Here is a 20,218-nt window from a genome sequence, read left to right as displayed (position 1 = left end):
TGTTGCCCAAGCTGGAGTGCAGTGGTATTAACAGCTCACTGTAGCCTCGACCTCCTGAGCTCAAGCAATTCTCCTGCCTCAGCCTCCTGAGTAGCTGGGACCACAGGCACGCACCAACACACCTGATTAATCGTTTCTATTTTTTATAGAGACAGGGTCTCACCATGCTGCCCAGGCTGGTCTCAAACTCCTGGGGGGCTCAAGCAATTCTCCCAAAGTGCTGGGATTATGGGCATGAGCCACTGTGCCCAGCCCCTGATTAATTTTATAAACGAGATAAGGGCAGTTTTACCCAAGTTAACTTCAGAGAAGAGCAGAACTTTCAATGGAAATTTTAAACAAGTAGAATCAATATCCTGAGGCAGTTGTTCAAAGAATTATAACAGAAGATGAAGCACGGCTTTACTAGTGTTATCCTGAAGACCAGGCACAATCAAAGCAATGGCTACAAAGGAGTCAAAGCAAAACAGACTAATCAAGGGCAAAGGTCATAGTCACATGTTTGGGGATGCTCAAGGCATTTGGTTTGTTGACTTTCTGGAGGACTAAAGAATGATAACATTTGCTTATTATGAGAGTGTTCTCAAAAAGTTAGCCAAAGCTTTAACAGAAAATCTCCCAGGTAATCTTCACCAGAATCCTTCACCACAAGAATGTTCCTGCTCATTCCTCTTGTCAGATAAGGGCTTTTATGAGAATTTCAACGAGAAATCATTAGGCATGCACCTTACAGTCCTGATTGGGCTTCTTCTGCCTTCTTTTTGTTTCTTTATCTTAAAATAATAATTTTACAGAATCTTTTTGTTTCTTTTTGTTTCTTAATCTTAAAAAATATTAATTTTTATTTCATTTTTTTTTTCTGAGACAGAGTCTCACTCTGTCACTCGGGCTGGAGTGCAGTGGCGTGATCTCAGCTCACTGCAACCTTTGCCTACTAGGTTCAAGCAATTCTCGTGCCTCGACCTCCCAAGTAGCTGGGATTACAGGTGTGCACCATTATGCCCAGCTAATTTTTGTATTTTTGGTAGAGATGAGCTTTCACCATGTTGGCCAGGCTGGTCCCCAACTCCTGACCTCAAGTGATCTGCCCACATTGGCCTCCCAAAGTGCTGGGATTACAGACATGAGCCACTGCACCCATCCTTAATCTTAAAAAATCTTTAAATGGCACCCATTTTCCTTTAGTTAATAACATAAAAAAGACTACATTGACATAGTTAAATTCCCAGGACCCTCAGTTCTTTAAGAAAGGACTAAATGGTTAGTATCACCCTGTATTAGTCCATTCTCACACTGCTATTTATTAGAAAAGAGGTTTAATTGGCTCATGATTCTGCAGGCTGTGCAGGAACCACGGCAGTATCTGCTTCTGGGAAGGCCTTGGGAAGCTTTTGCTCATGGCAGAAGGCAAAGTAAGAGTAGGTGTGTTACATGGCAAGAGCAGGAGGGACAGTGTGGGTGGGCAGGAGGTGCTATACACTTTTAAACAGTCAGACCTCACAAGAACTCACTGTCATGAGGACAGCATCTAGTGCTGTCCTCAGGGATAGTGCTAAACATTCATGAGAAATGGGCCCCTGTGACCCAATCACCTCCCACCAGGCCCCACCCTCAACACTAGAGATTACAGTTGAACATGAAATTTGGGTGGGGACACAGATCCAAACCATATCACATCTCTTAGAAAAATGTCTTGAAGTTGAGAGCCGACTGGGAGCGACCGAGCGGGCCGCCGCCGCCGCCATGAACCCCGAATATGACTACCTGTTTAAGCTGCTTTTGATTGGCGACTCAGGCGTGGGCAAGTCATGCCTGCTCCTGCGGTTTGCTGATGACACGTACACAGAGAGCTACATCAGCACCATCGGGGTGGACTTCAAGATCCGAACCATCGAGCTGGATGGCAAAACTATCAAACTTCAGATCTGGGACACAGCGGGCCAGGAACGGTTCCAGACCATCACTTCCAGCTACTACCTGGGGGCTCATGGCATCATCGTGGTGTATGACGTCACTGACCAGGAGTCCTATGCCAACGTGAAGCAGTGGCTGCAGGAGATTGACCGCTACGCCAGTGAGAACGTTAATAAGCTCCTGGTGGGCAACAAGAGTGACCTCACCACCAAGAAAGTGGTGGACAACACCACAGCCAAGGAGTTTGCGGACTCTCTGGGCATCCTCTTCTTGGAGACAAGTGCCAAGAATGCCACCAATGTCGAGCAGGCGTTCATGACCATGGCTGCCGAGATCAAAAAGCGGATGTGGCCCGGAGCAGCCTCCGGGGGCGAGCGGCCCAATCTCAAGATCGACAGCACCCCTGTAAAGCCGGCTGGCGGTGGCTGTTGCTAGGAGGGGCACATGGAGTGGGACAGGAGGGGGCACCTTCTCCAGATGATGTCCCTGGGGGGGGCAGGAGGTGCCTCCCTCTCCCTCTCCTGGGGCATTTGAGTCTGTGGCTTTGGGGTGTCCTGGGCTCCCCATCTCCCTCTGGCCCATCTGCCTGCTGCCCTGAGCCCCAGTTCTGTCACAGTCCCTAAGGGAGGACACTCAGGACCTGTGGTCAGGCAGGGCAGGGGCCTGCTCTGCTGCTGCCTCTAGGTGACTTTCCAAGATGCCCCCCTACACACCTTTCTTTGGAACGAGGGCTCTTCTGTCGGTCTCCCTTCCACCCCCATGTATGCTGCACTGGGTTTCTCTCCTTCCCCTTCTTCCTGCTCTCCTTCTGCCCAAGAGCTGAGGTCTCCCCGGCCTCTACTGCCCTGGCTGCAGTCAGTGCCCAGGGCCAGGAGAGTGGCCAGGGGATCCAGGACCTGGGATCCAGGGCCCTGGGCTGGACCTCAGGACAGGCATGGAGACCACAGGGGCCCAGCAGCCCACCCTTTCCTCTCCCCACTGCCTCCTTTCCCCTCCCACATTCCCAGCTCCAGCCATCCAGCTGCGGTGGGGTCTGAGTATATCTAGGACGGGTGGGTGGGTAGCCGCACTGGGCTTGTGTCTTGAGCCTGGAGGGAGTCTGCTCCTGCCGCCCTCTGCCCTTCCAGAGACAGACCCATGCGCTGCCTGTCCAGTGTGCCCCTTTGTCCCCACATCAGGCAGAGGTGGAAGGCCCACTGTGCCAGAGGCTGGGCACCAGCCTTAACCCTCTGCTAGCACCTCCTCCCCTTCCCCGAGGCAGCACATCTGGCTTACTCTCCCCTGGGTCTCTGGAGCCCACCAGGGAAGGCCCTCATCCCCTGCCGCTACTTCTCTGGGGAATATGGGTTTCATCCGGGGTTGGGGGCCTCTCTGCTCATCCACTCTGCACCCAGGATCCTAGTCCCCTGCCCTCTGGCACAGCTGCTTCCTGCAGGAAAGCAAGTCTTTGGTCTCCCTGAGCAGCCATGTCCCTCGTGCTGTCTCTTGCCTGTCCCACCTGTGCCCTGCCCTCCAGCTTGTATTTAAGTCCCTGGGCTGCCCCTTGGGGTGCCCCCCCCCCACTCCCAGATTCCCCTCTGGTGTCATGTCAGGCATTTTGCAAGGAAAAGCCACTTGGGGAAAGATGGAAAAGGACAAAAAAATTAATAAATTTCCATTGGCCCTCGGGTGAGCTGAGGGTTTTTGCAAGGAAAAAAAAAAAAAAAAGAAAAGAAAAATGTCTTGAAGTTAATGGAGCTTATGTTGAGAGATCAAGTTTATGCTTTAAATTTTTATCTTTTAATTCCATTTTTACCTAACTTTTTGAAGTCCCCTTGTATTGTTAACTATAGTCACCCTACTGTGCAATAGAACACCATAACTTATTTCTTCTATCTAACTGTAATTTTGTACCCATTGACCAATCTCTTCTCATCCCCTCCTTCCACTAAGCTTCTCCACCCTCTGGTAACTTCTATTCTACTCTGTACTTCTATGAGATCAGCTTTTTCAGATTCCCCAAATGAGCAAGATCATGTGGTATTTATGTTTCTGAGCTTGGCTTATTTCACTTAACATAATGTCCTACAGGTTCATCCGTCTTGCAGAAAATAACAAGACTCGATTCTTTTTATGGCTGAATATAATTCCATTGTGTATATGTACCTCATTTTCTTTATCCATTCATTCACTAAGGGACACTTAGGTCGCTTCCATATCTTCACTATTGTGAATAGTGTTGCAATCAACACGGGGGTGCAGGTGTCTCTGTGACATACTGGCTTCATTTCCTTTAGATAGATACAGTATACCCAGTAGTGAGATTGCTGGATCATATGGTAGTTCTATTTTTAATTTTTTGAGGAACCTCTATACTGTTTTCCATAACAGCTGTACTAGTTTACATTCCCAGCTGTATATAAGGTGATATGGTTTGGCTTTGTGTCCCCACCCAAATCTCATATTGAATTGTAATAATCCCCATGTTTCATGGGAGGGGCCCAGAGGAAGGTAATTGAATCATGAGAGTGGATTTTTCCCATGCTATTCTCATGATAGTGAGTAAGTCTCATGAGATCTGATGGTTGTATAAAAGGGCAGTTCCCCTACACAAGCCCTCTTGCCTGTATGGCTGCCACGTAAGACATGTCTTGCTTCCCTTTCACCTTTCACCATGATTGTGAGGCCCCCGCAGCCATGTGGAACTGTGAGTTAATTAAACCTCTTTCCTTTATAAATTACTCAGTCTGAGGTGTGTATTAGCCACATGAGAACAGACTAATACATAAGGGTTCCCATTTCTTCACATCTTTGTCAGTATTTGTTTTGTTTTTTGCCTTTTTGGTAATAATCATTCTACTTGGGGTGAGGTAATATCTCATTAAGGTTTTTATTTGCATTTCCCTCATGATTAGTGATGTTCAACATTTTTTTACATACATGTTGGCAATGTTTATGTATTCTTTAGATAAATATCTGTTCAGATCTTTTGCCCATTTTAAAATTCAATTATTTAGTTTTTTGTTATTGAGTTGTTTGAGTTCTTTATGTATTCTGGATATCAGCCCCTTGTCAGATGCATAGTTTGCAAACATTTTCTCCTATTCTATAGATTGTCTTCTTCACTCTGTTGATTGTTTCCTTTGTTGTACAAATGCTTTTTAGTTTGCTATAATACCATTTGTCTATTTTTGCTTTTGTTGCCTATGCTTTTAAGCATAGGCAACAAAAAATCCTCGCCCAGGCCAGGCGCGGTGGCTCACGCCTGTAATCCCAGCACTTTGGGAGGCCGAGGCGGGCGGATCACGAGGTCAGGAGATCGAGACCATCCTGGCTAACACGGTGAAACCCCGTCTCTACTAAAAATACAAAAAACTAGCCGGGCGAGGCGGCGGGCGCCTGTAGTCCCAGCTACTCGGGAGGCTGAGGCAGGAGAATGGCGTGAACCCGGGAGGCGGAGCTTGCAGTGAGCCAAGATCGCGCCACTGCACTCCAGCCTGGGCGACTAAGCGAGACTCTGTCTCAAAAAAAAAAAAAAAAAAAAAAAATCCTCGCCCAGGCCTATGTCATAAAACATTTCCCCTACGTTTTCGTCTAGTAGTTTTAGAGTTTCAGGTCTTACATTTAACTCTTCAATCCATTTTGAGTTGATTTTTTTTTTAATATGGTGAAAGAAAGTGGTAGAGTTTTATTCTTCTGAGTGTTGATATGTAGTTTTCTCAACCATTTACTAAAGAGGCTGTCCTTTCTCCCAGTGTGTGTTCTTGACACCTTTGTCAAAAAAATCAGTTGCATGCATTTATTTCTGGGTTCTCCATTCTCTCACATTGGTCTACGTGTCTTGTTTTTATGCTTATATCATGTTGTTTTGGTTACTATAGTTTTGTAGTATATCTTAAAGTTAGGTAGTTTAATGCCTCCAGCTTTGTTCTTTTTGCTTAAGATTGCTTTGGTTATTTGAGTTTTTTTATGGTTTGATACATATTTTAGGATTGTTTTACCTATTTTTGTGAAGAATGTTAATTTTTTTGATAGGGATTGCATTGAAATTCTAGATCACTTTGTGTAGTATGAACATTTTAACAATATTAATTCCTCTAACCCATGAACATAAAATACCTTTCCATTTATTTGTGTCCTCTTCAGTTCATTTCATTGCTATTTTATAGTTTTCACTGTAGAGATATTTCACCACCACTTTGATTCAATTTATACTTGGTTTGTTGTTGTAGTAGTTGTTGTTGTTGTTGTTTTTGAGAGTCTCACTCTATCTCCCAGGCTGGAGGGGAGAGGTACTATCTCACCTCACTGCAACCTCTGCCTCCCGCATTCAAGCAATTCTCCTGCCTCAGCCCCCCAAGTAGCTGGGATTACAGGTGCACACCACCACGCCCAGCTAGTTTTTGTATTTTTAGTAGAGAAGGGTTTCATCATGTGGCCAGGCTGATCTTAAACTCCTGACATCAGGCAATCCGCCTGCCTCGGCCTCCCAAAGTGCTGGGATTATAGGCGTGAGCCACCATGCCTAGCCCAGGAATTGCTTTCTTGATTTCTTTTTCAGATGGTTTGCTGTTGATGTATGGAAATAGTACTAATTTCTGTATGTTGATTTTGTATCATGCAACTTTACTGAATTTATTAATTCTAACAGGTTTTTTTTGTTTGTTTTTGTTTTTGTTTTTTTGGTGGAGGCTTTAGATCATGTTATCAGCAGACAGGGAAAATTTGACTTCTTTCTTTCCGATTTCTCTCTCTTACCTAATTGCCGCGGCAGGGACTTCCAGGACTATGTTGAATACAAGTGGTGAAAGCAGGCATCCTTGTCTTATTCCAGATTTTAGATAAAAAACTTTCAACTTTTTCTTATTCAGTATGATATTAGCTGTGGGTTTGTCATATATGTCCTTTATTGTGTTGAGATATGTTCCTTTCCTACCTAATTTGTTGATGGTTTTCATCATGAAGGGATGTTAACTTTAGTCAAATCCTTTTTTTGACGTTGATTGAGATGATCATATGGCTTTTGTCCTTGCAGAGTCTCATAGGAGTCCTCAGTGAAAAGCAAGACAGTGCAAGGGCTTCCTGACAGCATCTATCCATCCAGGCCAAGGCAGACTGCCCATCTCACAGCTGGATGGGGACACAGACCGAGTTCTGGCAACTGAAATGTGAGTGGACTTAAATGAGTAACTTCTTAGCTAAGGCTACCGTAGTTCCCTCTTCCCCTGCATGGGCTGAGAGGGCCACGTGTTCCAGGAGGCACAGCCACCGGTTGGTGAGGGGCTGTGATATGTGAATAAGCATGGGCTTCAGGGACTGGGGAAAGAGAGCGATTAAGGAGTGCAGGCCAGGCATGATGGCTCATGTCTGTAATCCCAGCACTTTGGGAGGCTGAGACAGGAGGATCACTTTAGGTCAGGAGTTCGAGACCAGCCTGACCAACATGGTGAAACCTCGTCTCTACTAAAAATACAAAAATTAGCCGAGTGTGGTGGCACACGTCTGTAATCCCAGCTACTTGGGAGGCTGAGGCAGGAGAATCACTTGAATCCGGAAGATGGAGGTTGCAGTGCGCGGAGGTCAGCCATATCACTCCAGCCTGGGTGACAGAGGGAGACTCCATCTCAAAAAAAAAAAAAAAAAAAAAAAAGCAGCGATTAAGAATGAAGACATTGGCGTGCAGGCGAGGCTCAGAGCGCGAGGACCCAGCAGGGCAGCTGGTTCGCTAGCCGAGGGGAGGAGCCGGGGCTGCAGCGGAGGACGAGGCGGTGGCGGCGAGGGCCGGTACTGGACCCGGCGGGAAGAACGAGGTGGAGGCTGCAGCGGTGGCGACAGCGGTCCCTGCGGCGACAGTGCCCGCGACGGCGGCAGGGGTGGAAGCGGTGGTAGCAGTGGTGGTACCGGTGCCCGCGGGGGATCCGCAGAAAGCAGGTGGCGGGGCAGGCGGCCGGCCACGGCGGGGACAGAGCCGCCTTCAACCCCGCTGCCGGGGCCCCCGCACCCCGGGCCCCCGCACCCCGGGCCCCCGCACCCCGGGCCCCTGCACCCCGGACAACCAACCAGACGACGGCGGCCTCGGGAACCCCCGCCCCCACCCCTCCCCCCATCCGGCCGGCCCGGAGTCAGGCGGACGAGCCGGTGCTGGCAATCCGAGTCCTGGGCACTGTCAAATGGTTCAGCGTCCGGAGTGGTTACGGATTCATCAACCGGAATGACGCCAAGGAAGATGTCTTTGTTCACCAGACAGCTGTTAAAAGAAACAACCCCAGGAAGTTTCTGCGCAGGGCTGGAGATGGGGAGACTGTGGAATTTGATGTCGTGGAAGGAGAGAAGGGCGCAGAAGCCACTAATGTAACTGGGCCCTGGGTGGGGGTGTGCCCGTGAAGGGCAGTCGTTATTCCCCCAACCGACGTAGGTTCCGCGATTCATCCCCGGCCTCCCTCAGTTGCCCCACCACCCATGGTGGCAGAGATCCCCTCCGGGGACAGAACCTGTCAGCGAAGGGGAGTGGGCCGAAGACTCTGGGCAGTGGCCCAGATGACGGCGCCCCCCACCCTTCTTCTACCGACGGCGGTTTGTGCGAGGCCCCTGGCCCCCCAACCAGCTGCAGCCTATAGAAGGCACTGAGGGGGTAGAACCCAAAGAGACAGCCCCATTGGAGGGGCACTAACAGCAGGGAGATGAGCGGGTCGCCCCCGCCTAGATTCCAGCCCAGATACCTAAGGCCCTTCCGCCCAGGCCACCCCAGCAGCCTACCAGGGAAGGTGCTGACAGTGAGACCAAGCCCAGCCAAGGAAATTATTTTTTTTTTAAATTTAATAAATAAATAATAATGAAGAATGAAGACATTTTTGCGGCCAACAAACATATGAAAACAAAGCTCATTATCACTGGTCATGTGAGAAATGCAAATCAAAACCACAATGAGATACCATCTCATGCCAGTTAGAATGGCAATTATTAAAAAGTAAGGAAATGACAGACACTGGCGAGGCTGTGGAGAAATAGGAACGCTTTTACACTGTTGGTAGTAGTGTAAATTAGTTCAACCATTGTGGAAGACAGTGTGGTGATTCCTCTAGAACCACAAGTACCATTTGACACAGCAATCCTATTACTGGGTATATACCCAAAGGATTATAAATCATTCTACTATAAAGACACATGCACACATATGCTTACCGCAGCATTGTTTACAATGGCAAAGACTTAGAACCAATCCAAATGTCCATCAATGATAGACTGGATAAAGAAAATGTGGCACATATATACCATGGAATACTATATGGCCATAAAAAAGGATGAGTTCATGTCCTTTGCAGGGATATGGATGAAGCCAGAAGCCATCATTCTTAGCAAACTTAACACAGGAACAGAAAACCAAACACAGCATGTTCTCACTCATAAGCGGGAGTTGAACAACGAGAACACATGGATGCAGAGAGGGGAACATCACACAGCAGGGCCTGTTGCAGGGTGGGGTCTAGGGGAGGGAGATCTTTAGTACAAATACCTAATGCAGGCGGAGCTGAAAACCTAAATGACAGTTTGATAGCTGCAGCAAACCACCATGGCACATGTATACCTATGTAACAAACCTTCATATTCTGTACATGTATCCCAGAACTTAAAGTAAAATTAAAAAAAAAAAGTTAAGCCAAGGGTGATATCTAAGTGTGTCTTTTAGGCAGAGCAGGGCATGTGGATTTATCTGTGTTATCTCAGGTTTTCATCGAGACTGCAGACACTCCTAAGCCTGCACACTAGCAGCTTCTTCTCCAGACCCTCTGTCCCTCTGAACGCCAACCCCAGCCATAGCCCAACCCAGCAAATCTCCTTCACTGCCAGAGGGGCGAGAGCAAATGGAGAGGAGGAGAGAGAAAGCGAGTAAAGGAGAGGAGAGAGCAGAAAGGACTCAAAGGCAAAGTGGACAGGGAAAGGGAAGGTCAGGGCCAAGCAGGATGAGCACCTGGGTCCAAGATGGAAATCCCAGACCTCAGCATGTTGAACTAAGGCTGGGAAGGTGCTCAGATAACACAGGGAGGCCCTGGGAATAGGGCCAGGGGTGTCAGAGCCCAGCAGCCCCTGGACCTGTTCCATCCTGTTCCATCTAGGAACAGAATGGTTCGGGGAACAGGGAGAAGCAGAGCCTGCCTGCATAGGACTGCGAAGACACAGACGCAAGGCTTAAGGAGAGAAGAGAGCAGAGAGGAGATGGCAGAGGCCAGGGAAGACAGAATGCTGGGGAGAAGTGGAGAAGGCAGAGGCAGGCAACCGTGAAAAAGGATAGGAGCCCTGGTATGTTTGCAGACAGGCCTCTGATCCTGCTTCCAGGAACTCCTCATCACTATCACGGCCACTTCCAAGGCCTCCCTGGGAACAGCGATGGCTCCTTCCGAGGCCCTCCTCAATCATCCACAGTCCTAGGAGGGGGCTTGAGGCCAAAGTATAGCTGGCTCAGGACAGGATTTTGTAAGGGTTCAGGAGAGAGGGTTGGGAAGGGGCAACTGTCCTAGGGTGGAAGGACTAGGAGGGCAGAAAGGTGAGGAGGTGTCTGCGCCCCTATCACTTCCAGCGGAGCTGCTGAGCAGACCTCAGAGGCCGTGGGAAAAGCCCACAGACGGAGGGGCAGGTGGGTGCACCTCTGGGGGGCCGCCACATCTACTTCCCTGCAACTGGGCGCCTTCAGAACCACGCTCTTGATTGACTGAGCTGCGACCCAGTCTTTCACCCTCCAACGCCCTCATCCTTGGTGTCGGGAGCTCCCCAGCCGGGTGAGAGGTGAGCCACGAAGCCTGGGGAGTGTCCAGCGGACAGCCTCTCTCCGGAAAGCCGGGAGGGAAAGGCTTCCTGGCTGCAGTGTCCACATTGGCCACCAGGGAGCAACGCAGGACTGCCTTTTGGCGCCTCCTGTTCTCCAGCGAGCTGGTCTGCAGAACCCCAGGGGCGTGGGGACCCGGCTGCCACTGCCGGCCCCCGCCCCCTTCCACACCCTTCGCACAGCTCCTCTGCAAAACGCCTTAGGAATTCAAGCAGCTTGGGGAAAGTGGCGAGTTTTCAAAAGGCAATAAAGAGACAGGCAGATCTGAAAGGGCTCCTTGAAATCCTCCGTATTCCCACCCCGTTCAGAGACTGGGGAAACTGAGGCTCAGAGAGGTTAAATCGCTTGCTAAGATCGTCCAACTCTTTCTCTGGCCCCCCCAGTTCGGTTCTCTCTCCGGACATCCATTACCTCAGCCCCAGGAACATCGCTACACTGCAGGATATCTGGGGATAGGGATGGAGGAATCCAGGCAGCGCTTGAACTTGGCCTTGGGGTGGGGTAAGAGGCGGACTCGCTTGAACAGTGTGAGGGTGGGCACTCCTGGTGGAGTCACCGCGTGGGCAAAGGCAGGAGGCAGAGGGCTGGGGCCCCGGGAGGCAAGTGCTTTCTTAGGGGAAGTAGGAAGATAGCGGGGATAGGAAGTGTGCCCATATCCCGAGGTCCTTGCAGGCTGCCCGGGTCTCTGCCTTTAGAATTGCGGGGTGGCTCGGCCCAGGAATTTTCCTGAATTCCATTATGCTGAAAGCGCAGAGTATGGCAGGAGACCTCCCGATTATCTCATGCGGAAGTGGGAGTAAGCAAATGGTCTGCCCCGCCACTGGGGCACGGGCCAGCTGCCCCTCCGCGGCCGGGAGCCCAGCCCTGGGGAAGAGAGCGGCCACGCCCCATTCCTCCACCGTGACTCGAACCTTCAGCTGCTGGAGCTCTTGGCCACCGGGGCCCGGTATTGACCTCAGAACTGGCCGTGTCTGGGTCAGCCCGAGGTTCCTGGGCTCTGAGCAAGCGTCAGCCTGTGAGGTGGAAGGGCCCAGGGCACAACCGGTCCCATCTGCTCAACTGTGCCTGCAAAGCCATGGGGCTCCCCCCAGGGCCAGCAGCGCACTCAGCTCGGCTCTGGCCTGCAGGGAGATGTGGGACAGGGAGGAGATGCAGTGAGGGCAGCGGTGGAGCCCAGGACGGAGTTTCTGTCCCCTGGGAGTTTGCGCACACAGTGGGGCGCAGGGGAGGAGGAGGCCCTGCTGTCCTGGCATTGCTGTTGCTTCCACAACCTGAATATGGCACCCAACCCTGACCTCAGCCCTCCCTACTTGCAGCGACTCAGCCTGGTCTCCCAGCCCCAGACCGTGTCCGAAGTCATTGAGTCTACACGGTTCCACCACCTCCTTGGAAACCCTTTTCAGGGACTCAGAGTTGAGAAGCTGAGGCTGAGATTCGAGCTCTGGGGACCAGCAGACCTGAGACCAAGGACCACCTCTTCTCCTTACTAGCTGAGGGGCCTGAGCCCGTCTGAGCCTCAATTCTCCCACCTTTATAATGACGAAACCAGAATAAAGATAAAACCTCCTCCCGGGGTTGCAGTGAGGATCTGAGACACGAGGAGACGCCCCAGCACAGGGCCTGGTGCTCACCTGTGTTCAATCATAGCTGGCCTGCTATGACCATTTTCATCCCCTTTACCACGGATGGCCTCTCATCTGGCCCTTGCGGGTGACAGCTGTGTCCATATCCCCTCGACATCCTGGGCGTGCTGCTGAGCATGCCCTGGGCTTTTACGCTCCTGGCTTTCAGCCATTTGGCCAAACACCCTCCAGCTGATCTTGTATTTACAAGTCAATTGTGTTTGCCCCAAGCCTTTTTCATGCCAGCTGTTCTTGATATTATGAATGCACAGGTTAATTAAATATCATATAAGCTAGCGAGTTTTCAAACTAGTTGGGTTTGTTTGTTTTCAGAGATGGGGTGTTGCTCTGTCCCCCAGGCTGGAGTGCAGTGGCGTGATCACAGCTCACTGCTGCTTCAAATTTGGGGGCTTAAGCAATCCTCCCACCTCAGCCTCCCAAGTAGCCGGGACCACAGGTGTGTGCCACCACATTCTGCTAATATCTATTTATTTATTTGTTTACTTTGTAGAGACAGGGTCTCACCGTCTTGCCCAGGTTGGTCTCAAACTCCTGGGGTCAAGGGATCCTTCTGCCTGAGCCTCCCAAAATGCTGGGATTAAAGGTGTGAGCCACCGTACCCAACCTCAAACTGTTTAAAGATTCCTTTATACTCTTAAAAATCATTGAAGATCCCAAATAGCTTTTGTTTATGCGGCTTGCATTGATTGATATTTACCATATTCGAAATTAAAGACGAGAGACTTTCAAAGCACAGGAATACACAAGCACGCATTCCATCGACTGTCAGAGGGCAGGGCTGGGGTCTCTGGAAATCTTTATTTGCACCTTCTGGAGAAAATGAGAGCATCAAGGGCACACAACATCTTAGTCTGACCAAGAAAAGAGTTTGGACTCTGGATTCCCTGAAAGGGTCGCAAGTGGTCCCTGGGCCACTCTCGGAGAGCCACTGATGGAAGCTGATGAAATATGAATGCAGAAAGGGAGCTGCTCCCTGAACGCCAGGCTGGAAGCTTTGGAAAGTCCCAGCACAGATGAAGGTAATGATTTGGGGAAAACAGTCACACGAATAATGAAGGACTCCACCTCGAGACTGCCTTGTAAGTGCCTTCCAGTTCTCACGTCCCTTTAGAAACACTGAAACCAGAAATCAGTGCTGATTCACTGCGCTGTGGTTTCTGCCACAGAGATGACCCAGAGCTCCAGTCAGTGGGCTTATGCTCAGAGAAAAGGTTTTGGCCCCATACCAAAAGGCAGACAAATAGATGTGCTGTACTTTACATATTTTAAGTAAAAATAAAATGTTTAAGAAATGTCTATGTGGTTATATAGGACTTCCCCACCCATCTAACTTGCCCAGCTAACGCTGCAATTACAGATGTTGCAAGAACATTGACCCAACCCAGCCTTCCCCTACTATGGTAAATGCCCCCCAGCCCTCCACCTCAGGCTGGACACCAGCTCCAAGTCTAATCCTTGCCTTTGACCATTTGGGGCTTGACTTTGCCTTTGACCTTGCTTCCATTGCCTGCCACATCCTTCAGTTAGTCACAAGCATGAGATAGGTCAGATTTGGTGGGTTCCTATACTGGGTCCAGTACTAACTGTGTGACCTTACAGCAGTCACCTAACCTCCCTGAGCCCCAGCTTCCTTTTCTGTAAAATGGGGAGTTACACATAAGCATGCATATACCCGAGCTCTGTGGGTGCCGTCAGTAGTGATGTCACCATCCCACTGGAACAGTGCCTTTGAAATGGCCCTTCAGCCATGCTTCCTACTCCTAGCCCCTGTGATCACTCACTTGGACCATAAAAGCCTCAGCCTTGGCCTTTCCATTTCCAGGCACTTCTACCTGCTCCAAATTAATGATCTAAATCCCTGCTCTAACCAAGTAATTCCTCGGCTCGGAAAATGTCAGTGTGGGAAGCTCAATACACCACTCGTTCAACCAAAGGCATTTACCCCGAGACCCAAACCCTCTTTGACCTGGTGCCCACTTACCTGGGTGGCTTCACCCCCTACTGCTACAACGGTGCCTGAGGACCAGTGCCGAGGTGACCTGCCCCAACCTCCAGGGGCCAGATGCCATGTGGAGGGCATTACATGCGTGAACCCTGAATATCGCCATAAGGGCCTGAGTCTGAGTGCATCCCCATTCTGCAGATAAGAAAACAGAGGCTCAATAGCATCAAGTCCTCTGCCTAAGGTCACACAGAGGACAGTGGCAGAGCCAGGATTGTAGCCCAAGTCTCCCTGACTCCAAAGCCCAGAATGTTCGTATGCTCCTTTCTGGAGGCACTGAGACCTTCCCTGCTCTTGTGCCTTCCCTGTTCCCTGCCCCTGCTCACCCCAGCCCCTCCTCTCGGCATGCCTGCCCACCTTTCTAGATCCTGCCAGTCTTCGGGGCTCAACACCACCTCTTTCCGGATGCCATCTGGGTCACAGCCCCCATGCACCCTGCAGACCTTTCCTCTGCCGGAGGTTCTGACATTTGCACAGGGCCTGCATTCTCCTAGGCTCTCCCTGTTCCTTCCTTAGGAAAGTGAGTCTGGCCCCTACAGTGAGGTCCTCTTTCCCTGCTTCACACTCTAGAGCAGCGGGCCCCAACCTTTTTGGCACCAGGGACCAGTTTCATGAAAGACAGTTCTTCCACAGTTGGGCAGGGGGGTGGTTTGGGATGATTCAAGCTCATTACATGTATTGTGCACTTCATTTCTATTATTACTATGCTGAAATATATAATGAAATAATTCTACAACTCACCATCATGTAGAATCAGTGGGAGCCCTGAACTTGTTCTCCTGCAACTAGATGGTCCCATCTGGGGGTGACGGGAGGTAGCAACAGATCTTCTGTTGTTAGATTCTCATAAGGAACGTGCCACCTAGATCCCTGACATGAACAGTTCACAATAGGGTTGGAGCTCCCATGAGAATCCAATGTTACCACTAGGAGGTGGACCTCAGGCGGTAATGCAAGCAATGGGGAGCGGCTGTAATAGAGATGAAGCTTTGCTTCTCACCTCCTGCTGTGTAGCCCAGCTCCTAACAGGCCACGAACTGCTACTGGCCCATGCCTGAGGGGTAGGGGGTTGCTTGCTCTACAGCATCATCACACATGTCTTTGCTCCATCTAAGTTTGTTGAGTATTATGTGCAGTCACTGATCCAGGCTCTGAGACTGCAGCCATGAACAGCGTTCCCACCTCAAGGAGCAGAGGTCCCTGATGGGCAGAGGGCTGCTGAAGCAGCAGCAGACACACAGATGGTCCAGTCTCAGGTGACAGCTATGAGGCAAGTGCTCTCAGCAAATCAAGCAGGGAGCCTGGCACGTGCAGGGGAGATATTATTTTGTGTAAGTGGCCAGGGAAGGGACCATAGTAAGTCAAAGGCACCGGCCTGGCCAGGGCCAGGAAAGGGACCATAGTGAGGCAAAGGTGCCGGCCTGGCCAGGGTCAGGGAAGGGTGTGCCAGGCAGGGCACCCCAGGGGCACAGGCCAGTACAGGGAAGGGCTTGGTGTGCTGAGCATGGTGGTGAGGTCAGCATGGCCAGAGCTGAGGTGAGTGCGGGCAGCTGAGGTCTCAGAGGTCAGCAGGGCAGGGTCAGGGAGGGCCTCAAGGGCCATGAGCAGGTCTTGGCCTCTTATCCTAGGTGTGTTGGGGGGTTGGGGAGGGTTTCAAGGAAGAGAGTGACATGGTTTGAAGAACTGCAGGGAAAAGTGACAGTGGAAGTGCCAGGCTGTCACCACCGTGCCAGAGTGGTGCAGGGGTGGGGGGTGTTGAAGCATAGGTTTCACTGTTATTCGGGTAAAGTGAGACCAACAGCTCAGAAGATTGTCTTTGGCTGGGCTCAGTGGCTCATGCCTGTAATCCCAGCACTTTGAGGAGCTGAGGTGGGCAGATTGCTTGAGCCCAGGAGTTCAAGACCATCCTGGGCAACACAGCGAAACCCTATCACTACAAAAAAATACACAAAGTTAGCTGGGCATGATAGCAGGTGCCTGTAGTCCCAGCTACTCAGGAGGCTGAGGTGGGAGGATCACCTAAGCCCTGGAGGTTGAGGCTGCAGTGAGCCGAGATGGCACCACTGCACTCTAGCCTGGGCATCGGAGTGAGACCCTGTCTCAAAAAAAAAAAAAAAAAAGATCGCCTTTGACACAGTGGTTTGTTACTCACAGTTCCCAAGAGGAAGAGACACACCGGGCTATGTGGGGCCACTGGGAAGCACCGGGGTGAGGAGGCAGAGAGAGCACTGGGGAAATGGTGAGCCAGAGCCTTTGCTGTGGTTTTCAGAGCAAGAAATGAACAAATAGCAACCGGGTTATGCAGGGCTAGAGCTGAGTTTGAATAATTTTATAGGGCTCAGGGTGTCTGGGCTTCCAAGTTGTCTGGGCTCTGGCCCCGGGACGACTGGGGAGCTGCATTGCCCACTGTAAAAGCTCAGGAAGGGAGATGGTCAGGGTGGGCTGGGATTGATTGTTTTGCATACAAAAGGTGTGCTCCAAGTGCTGCTATATCTAGGGGTTAGCTAGTCCCGAGGGGGCAGTCCTTCCCAGGTCAGCAACATGTCAAAGGATCATAAAATACAGAAAATAATCAGCATAACTAATACAAGCGTGGTTAAGATGAGGGGGCAGAGCCGGGAGAACGGTGGATCCTCTGAGGCAGGGGGAAGACCTGACGGTGAGAGAGTGGCTTGGGAAGGGGCGGGGTGGCTGTTTGGTCAAGGTGGTCGGGTTGATTGGGAGGTTGCTGTCAGCCTGAAGGAGGAAGCCAGGGCAGAGCCTTCCCACAGAAGAGACTGCAAGAGCAGGACAGTCGGCGAGATGGGTTCCAGGGTGGGTGTGGGTGAGCAGTGCCCGGTGGAGCTCAGCGATGTGGCCTGCATGGGCTGGTCACTGCGACTGAAGATGGAACCGTGCTGGGGAGGCGGCTTAGGTGGGGGGACAGACCCAAGAGCTCCGAGTCATTAATGCTGGGGGCGCCACCTGTCACACAGTGGGTGCACCAGCCTGTGCTCAGGGCTGAGGTCTGGGAGTCATCGGCATAGAGATGGCGTCTGAGGCCACGGACTGGATAAGACCAGTTATGGGAGAGGGCTGAGGACTGAGCCGCTGGGCACCCTGACATTCATGGCCAGAAAGAAGAGCAGGTGCAGCCATGGAGGCACGATGGGGACCAGCGAGGAGTCCATTGTCCTGGAGACCAAGTGAAAGTTTCAGGAGCAGCTGCCAACAAAGTCAACAGGGCCAGAAGATTGGATTAGGGTTGGCGTCTCCAGACGAGCATCTGTGGAGGGTCTGACAGGGTGCACTCAACTTGACCCTCAATGAAGCAGAATATTACCCACTCCCAAAAGAACCCCTTGCTTCTCATAAGCAGAGCTATATTACCAAAAAATTGTACTCAACGATTGTATTTTGAATTCTTTCTCTAAATATTTGTGGAACCTCTTTTCTCTCTGTTACATTAGTACCTAATATCTTCTATTTTTCCTCTTGGGTCCACAAAGTGTAATATATTTACCATCTGGCCCTTTATGGAAACACTTGAGTCATCTTGAGCCAGAGCAAGAAAGTGGAGAAGGCATTTTGAGAATGGATGAGGGGCCACGGGACACATAGGACCCAATACAAGGTACAGTGGCTTCCTGAGGATCAGGGCATGGCAGCCTTGGGGTGATCTGGTAGGTAGAGACTCTGGTAGGCCTGAAACATTCTGGGAGTGGTCTTCGTGCAGCCTGGGGAAAGCTGGGCGGTCAGTTCCAGCCCAGCCTCCTCCTGGGGCTTCGTCTCTGAGGCAGATGGGGAAGTCAGAGAGAGTGGAGTAGCTGGGGAGGGGTGAGGGTATCTCACCAGAAATATGTCACTGTCCCCAGTATTGCCCCTCATGGCTGTTGCAGTTCTGAAATGCTTTAGGCAATGCTGTGATCAATGTCTTGTCTGTTTCTGATCAATATCTGTCTGCTGCACTGCAAGCAGGCAGGGACCAGCTCTGCTCTCCCAGGTGCCTCTAATACCAAGGACATGGCTGGTGCTCCCTCAATATTTGTTGGAAGAACCAGTGAAGGAATCAATGAATGAGCAAATGAACTATGCCCCACCCTCACCACAGTGCCCAGCCCAATGACTCGTGCATAGTAGATGTTCAGAAAATATTTGCTGAGAAAATTAAATTTTGGCTTTTTTATGCTTTCTAGCTCAGGTGTGTATGTTTGGTGCCTTTGACGCCCTGGGCAGGGCTGAGCCCTGGGGTGGAGCAATCTGCTTCTGATGTGACTCAGGGCTCACAGGATTCCTCTCCGTAGCTAGCCCATCACAGCCAGCCCCTGAAGTCTGCCTTCAGGGAGGCGCAGACAACTCACGCCAGCCAGCCCAGGGCAGGGGGAATATCCATGCCAGCAAGTTTCGGCTGAGAGAGCCTTTTGGCAGAAAAAGTCATGTTTATTTCCCTGTTTCCCCCTAGAAATCCCAGTCATCACCTAGACCCTTGATGAGTTAAGTTGCACAAACCCCTGGCCCAGGTGACCTCAGAAACCACTGGCCTTCCCTGAGGGAACTTGAAAGGGGGGCATTTGAAATGGAGGGGAAGGAGAACTGACCCTCGAAATGCAGACAGGCTGCTGAGGATGGGAGCCTGGGGCTGGTGCTAAGGGTGTACAATGCAGCACTATGGTTAAAAGCACTGACTCAGAATGTCTGAGCTGCCATTCTGCTCTTTCTGGGGATCTGAGCTGTGTGACCTCAGGCAGGCGTGCAGCCTCTCTGATCCTCAGTCCATATTTGTTAACTCTGAGACCCACTCATGAGCAAGACAGACCTGTGGGTGCAGAAAGGGCCTGTGGTGTACCCAAGGTTATGAGATGGCTGTCCCAGGCCCTCTGCTGCGGAATTGGGCTTTGAATCCAGCTCATCTGGCTCCAAACTCAGGGCTTACCCTCTTCCCACACTGTCCCTGTCGGGGGCAGAGTTTGGTGGATGCAAATCACAGTCCCTTATGGTGGAAAAACAGTCGAAAGGGGATGGCTCATGACCTGGGGGAGATGGACCAGGGTACAAGGAGAGGCAGCTGGGATTTCCCCACCCCGATTCCCTGGTCCCTGCCTTTCTCTGCCCTGCCAGGAAGAATATTCCTCAGGGAGCGTTGGGCCTCCGACCCTGGGCAAGTCACAAGGCTCAGGGAGGCTGAGGTTTCAGCCTCAGCTGAGACTTGCCCACTTCTAGATCTGACCAGGACCTGACTTTAAAGGGGCCTTTCAAAGCATGCAGAGCTGATGGTACACCCCAAAAAGCCCTCAGGATCCCCATTGGCCCTCAGGCCTGCCAAGGACCCTGCAGGAACCCGGCCTCCTCATGCTGCTGGCGGCTCTCCACCATGGGAGAGGAGGCCTTTCACAGTCTCTGTGCCCCAGACACGGTGCCCAGCACCTATAGGGCAGTCAGCAGAGGCTGCCCAGCAGGGAAGAGACCAAGTCTCCTCCTCGCTTTGCCACAGGTTCAACAATGAAGAACCCAGGTGCAAGCCTGAGCTGGGTCCTGGGTGCCCCATGGCAGGAGGACGCAGCCACTTGCAGGTGGCAACTGAGAGAGCCCTGGTGCTCTTCCCCAGCCTCTCTCACGGGCCTGCTGCGTTGCCTGAGAATCACCACCTTGCCTTCGTACCCAGCCTTACAATCCAAGGTTAGCAACCTGTGCAGCCTCAGGCTCCCAGGACGGCCCACAGTGCTCAGCCTGCTGCCCCGGACCTGAGTAGGAGCAGGTTTGCAGAGGATACTGGGGATGAGCCATGGGGCTGGGGACAGGGTTGGTGAGGACAGAGATGGTGGGGGTGAGTCCAGTCTGTAGCCATCAGTGAGACTGGACACCAGCCTTCCCAAGCCCAAA

General features: G+C 51.3%; 2 pseudogenes across 1 annotated transcript; both read left to right on the top strand.

Moving 5' to 3' along the window:
- Nucleotides 1–1,554: 1,554 nt before the first annotated feature.
- LOC101017051 lies at nucleotides 1,555–3,621 on the top strand (annotated as a pseudogene). The gene has a single exon (XR_652031.4). The product of XR_652031.4 is annotated as a ras-related protein Rab-1B pseudogene (transcript).
- A 3,454-nt stretch (nucleotides 3,622–7,075) lies between these two features.
- LOC101021407 lies at nucleotides 7,076–8,766 on the top strand (annotated as a pseudogene).
- The last annotated feature ends 11,452 nt before the right edge of the window (nucleotides 8,767–20,218 follow it).

Source organism: Papio anubis, chromosome 11 (genome assembly GCF_008728515.1).
Source record: "Papio anubis isolate 15944 chromosome 11, Panubis1.0, whole genome shotgun sequence".
Lineage (NCBI taxonomy): Eukaryota > Metazoa > Chordata > Mammalia > Primates > Cercopithecidae > Papio > Papio anubis.
Note: the sequence above shows the minus strand (reverse complement) of the source record. Positions and strands in the feature narration are given on the sequence as shown.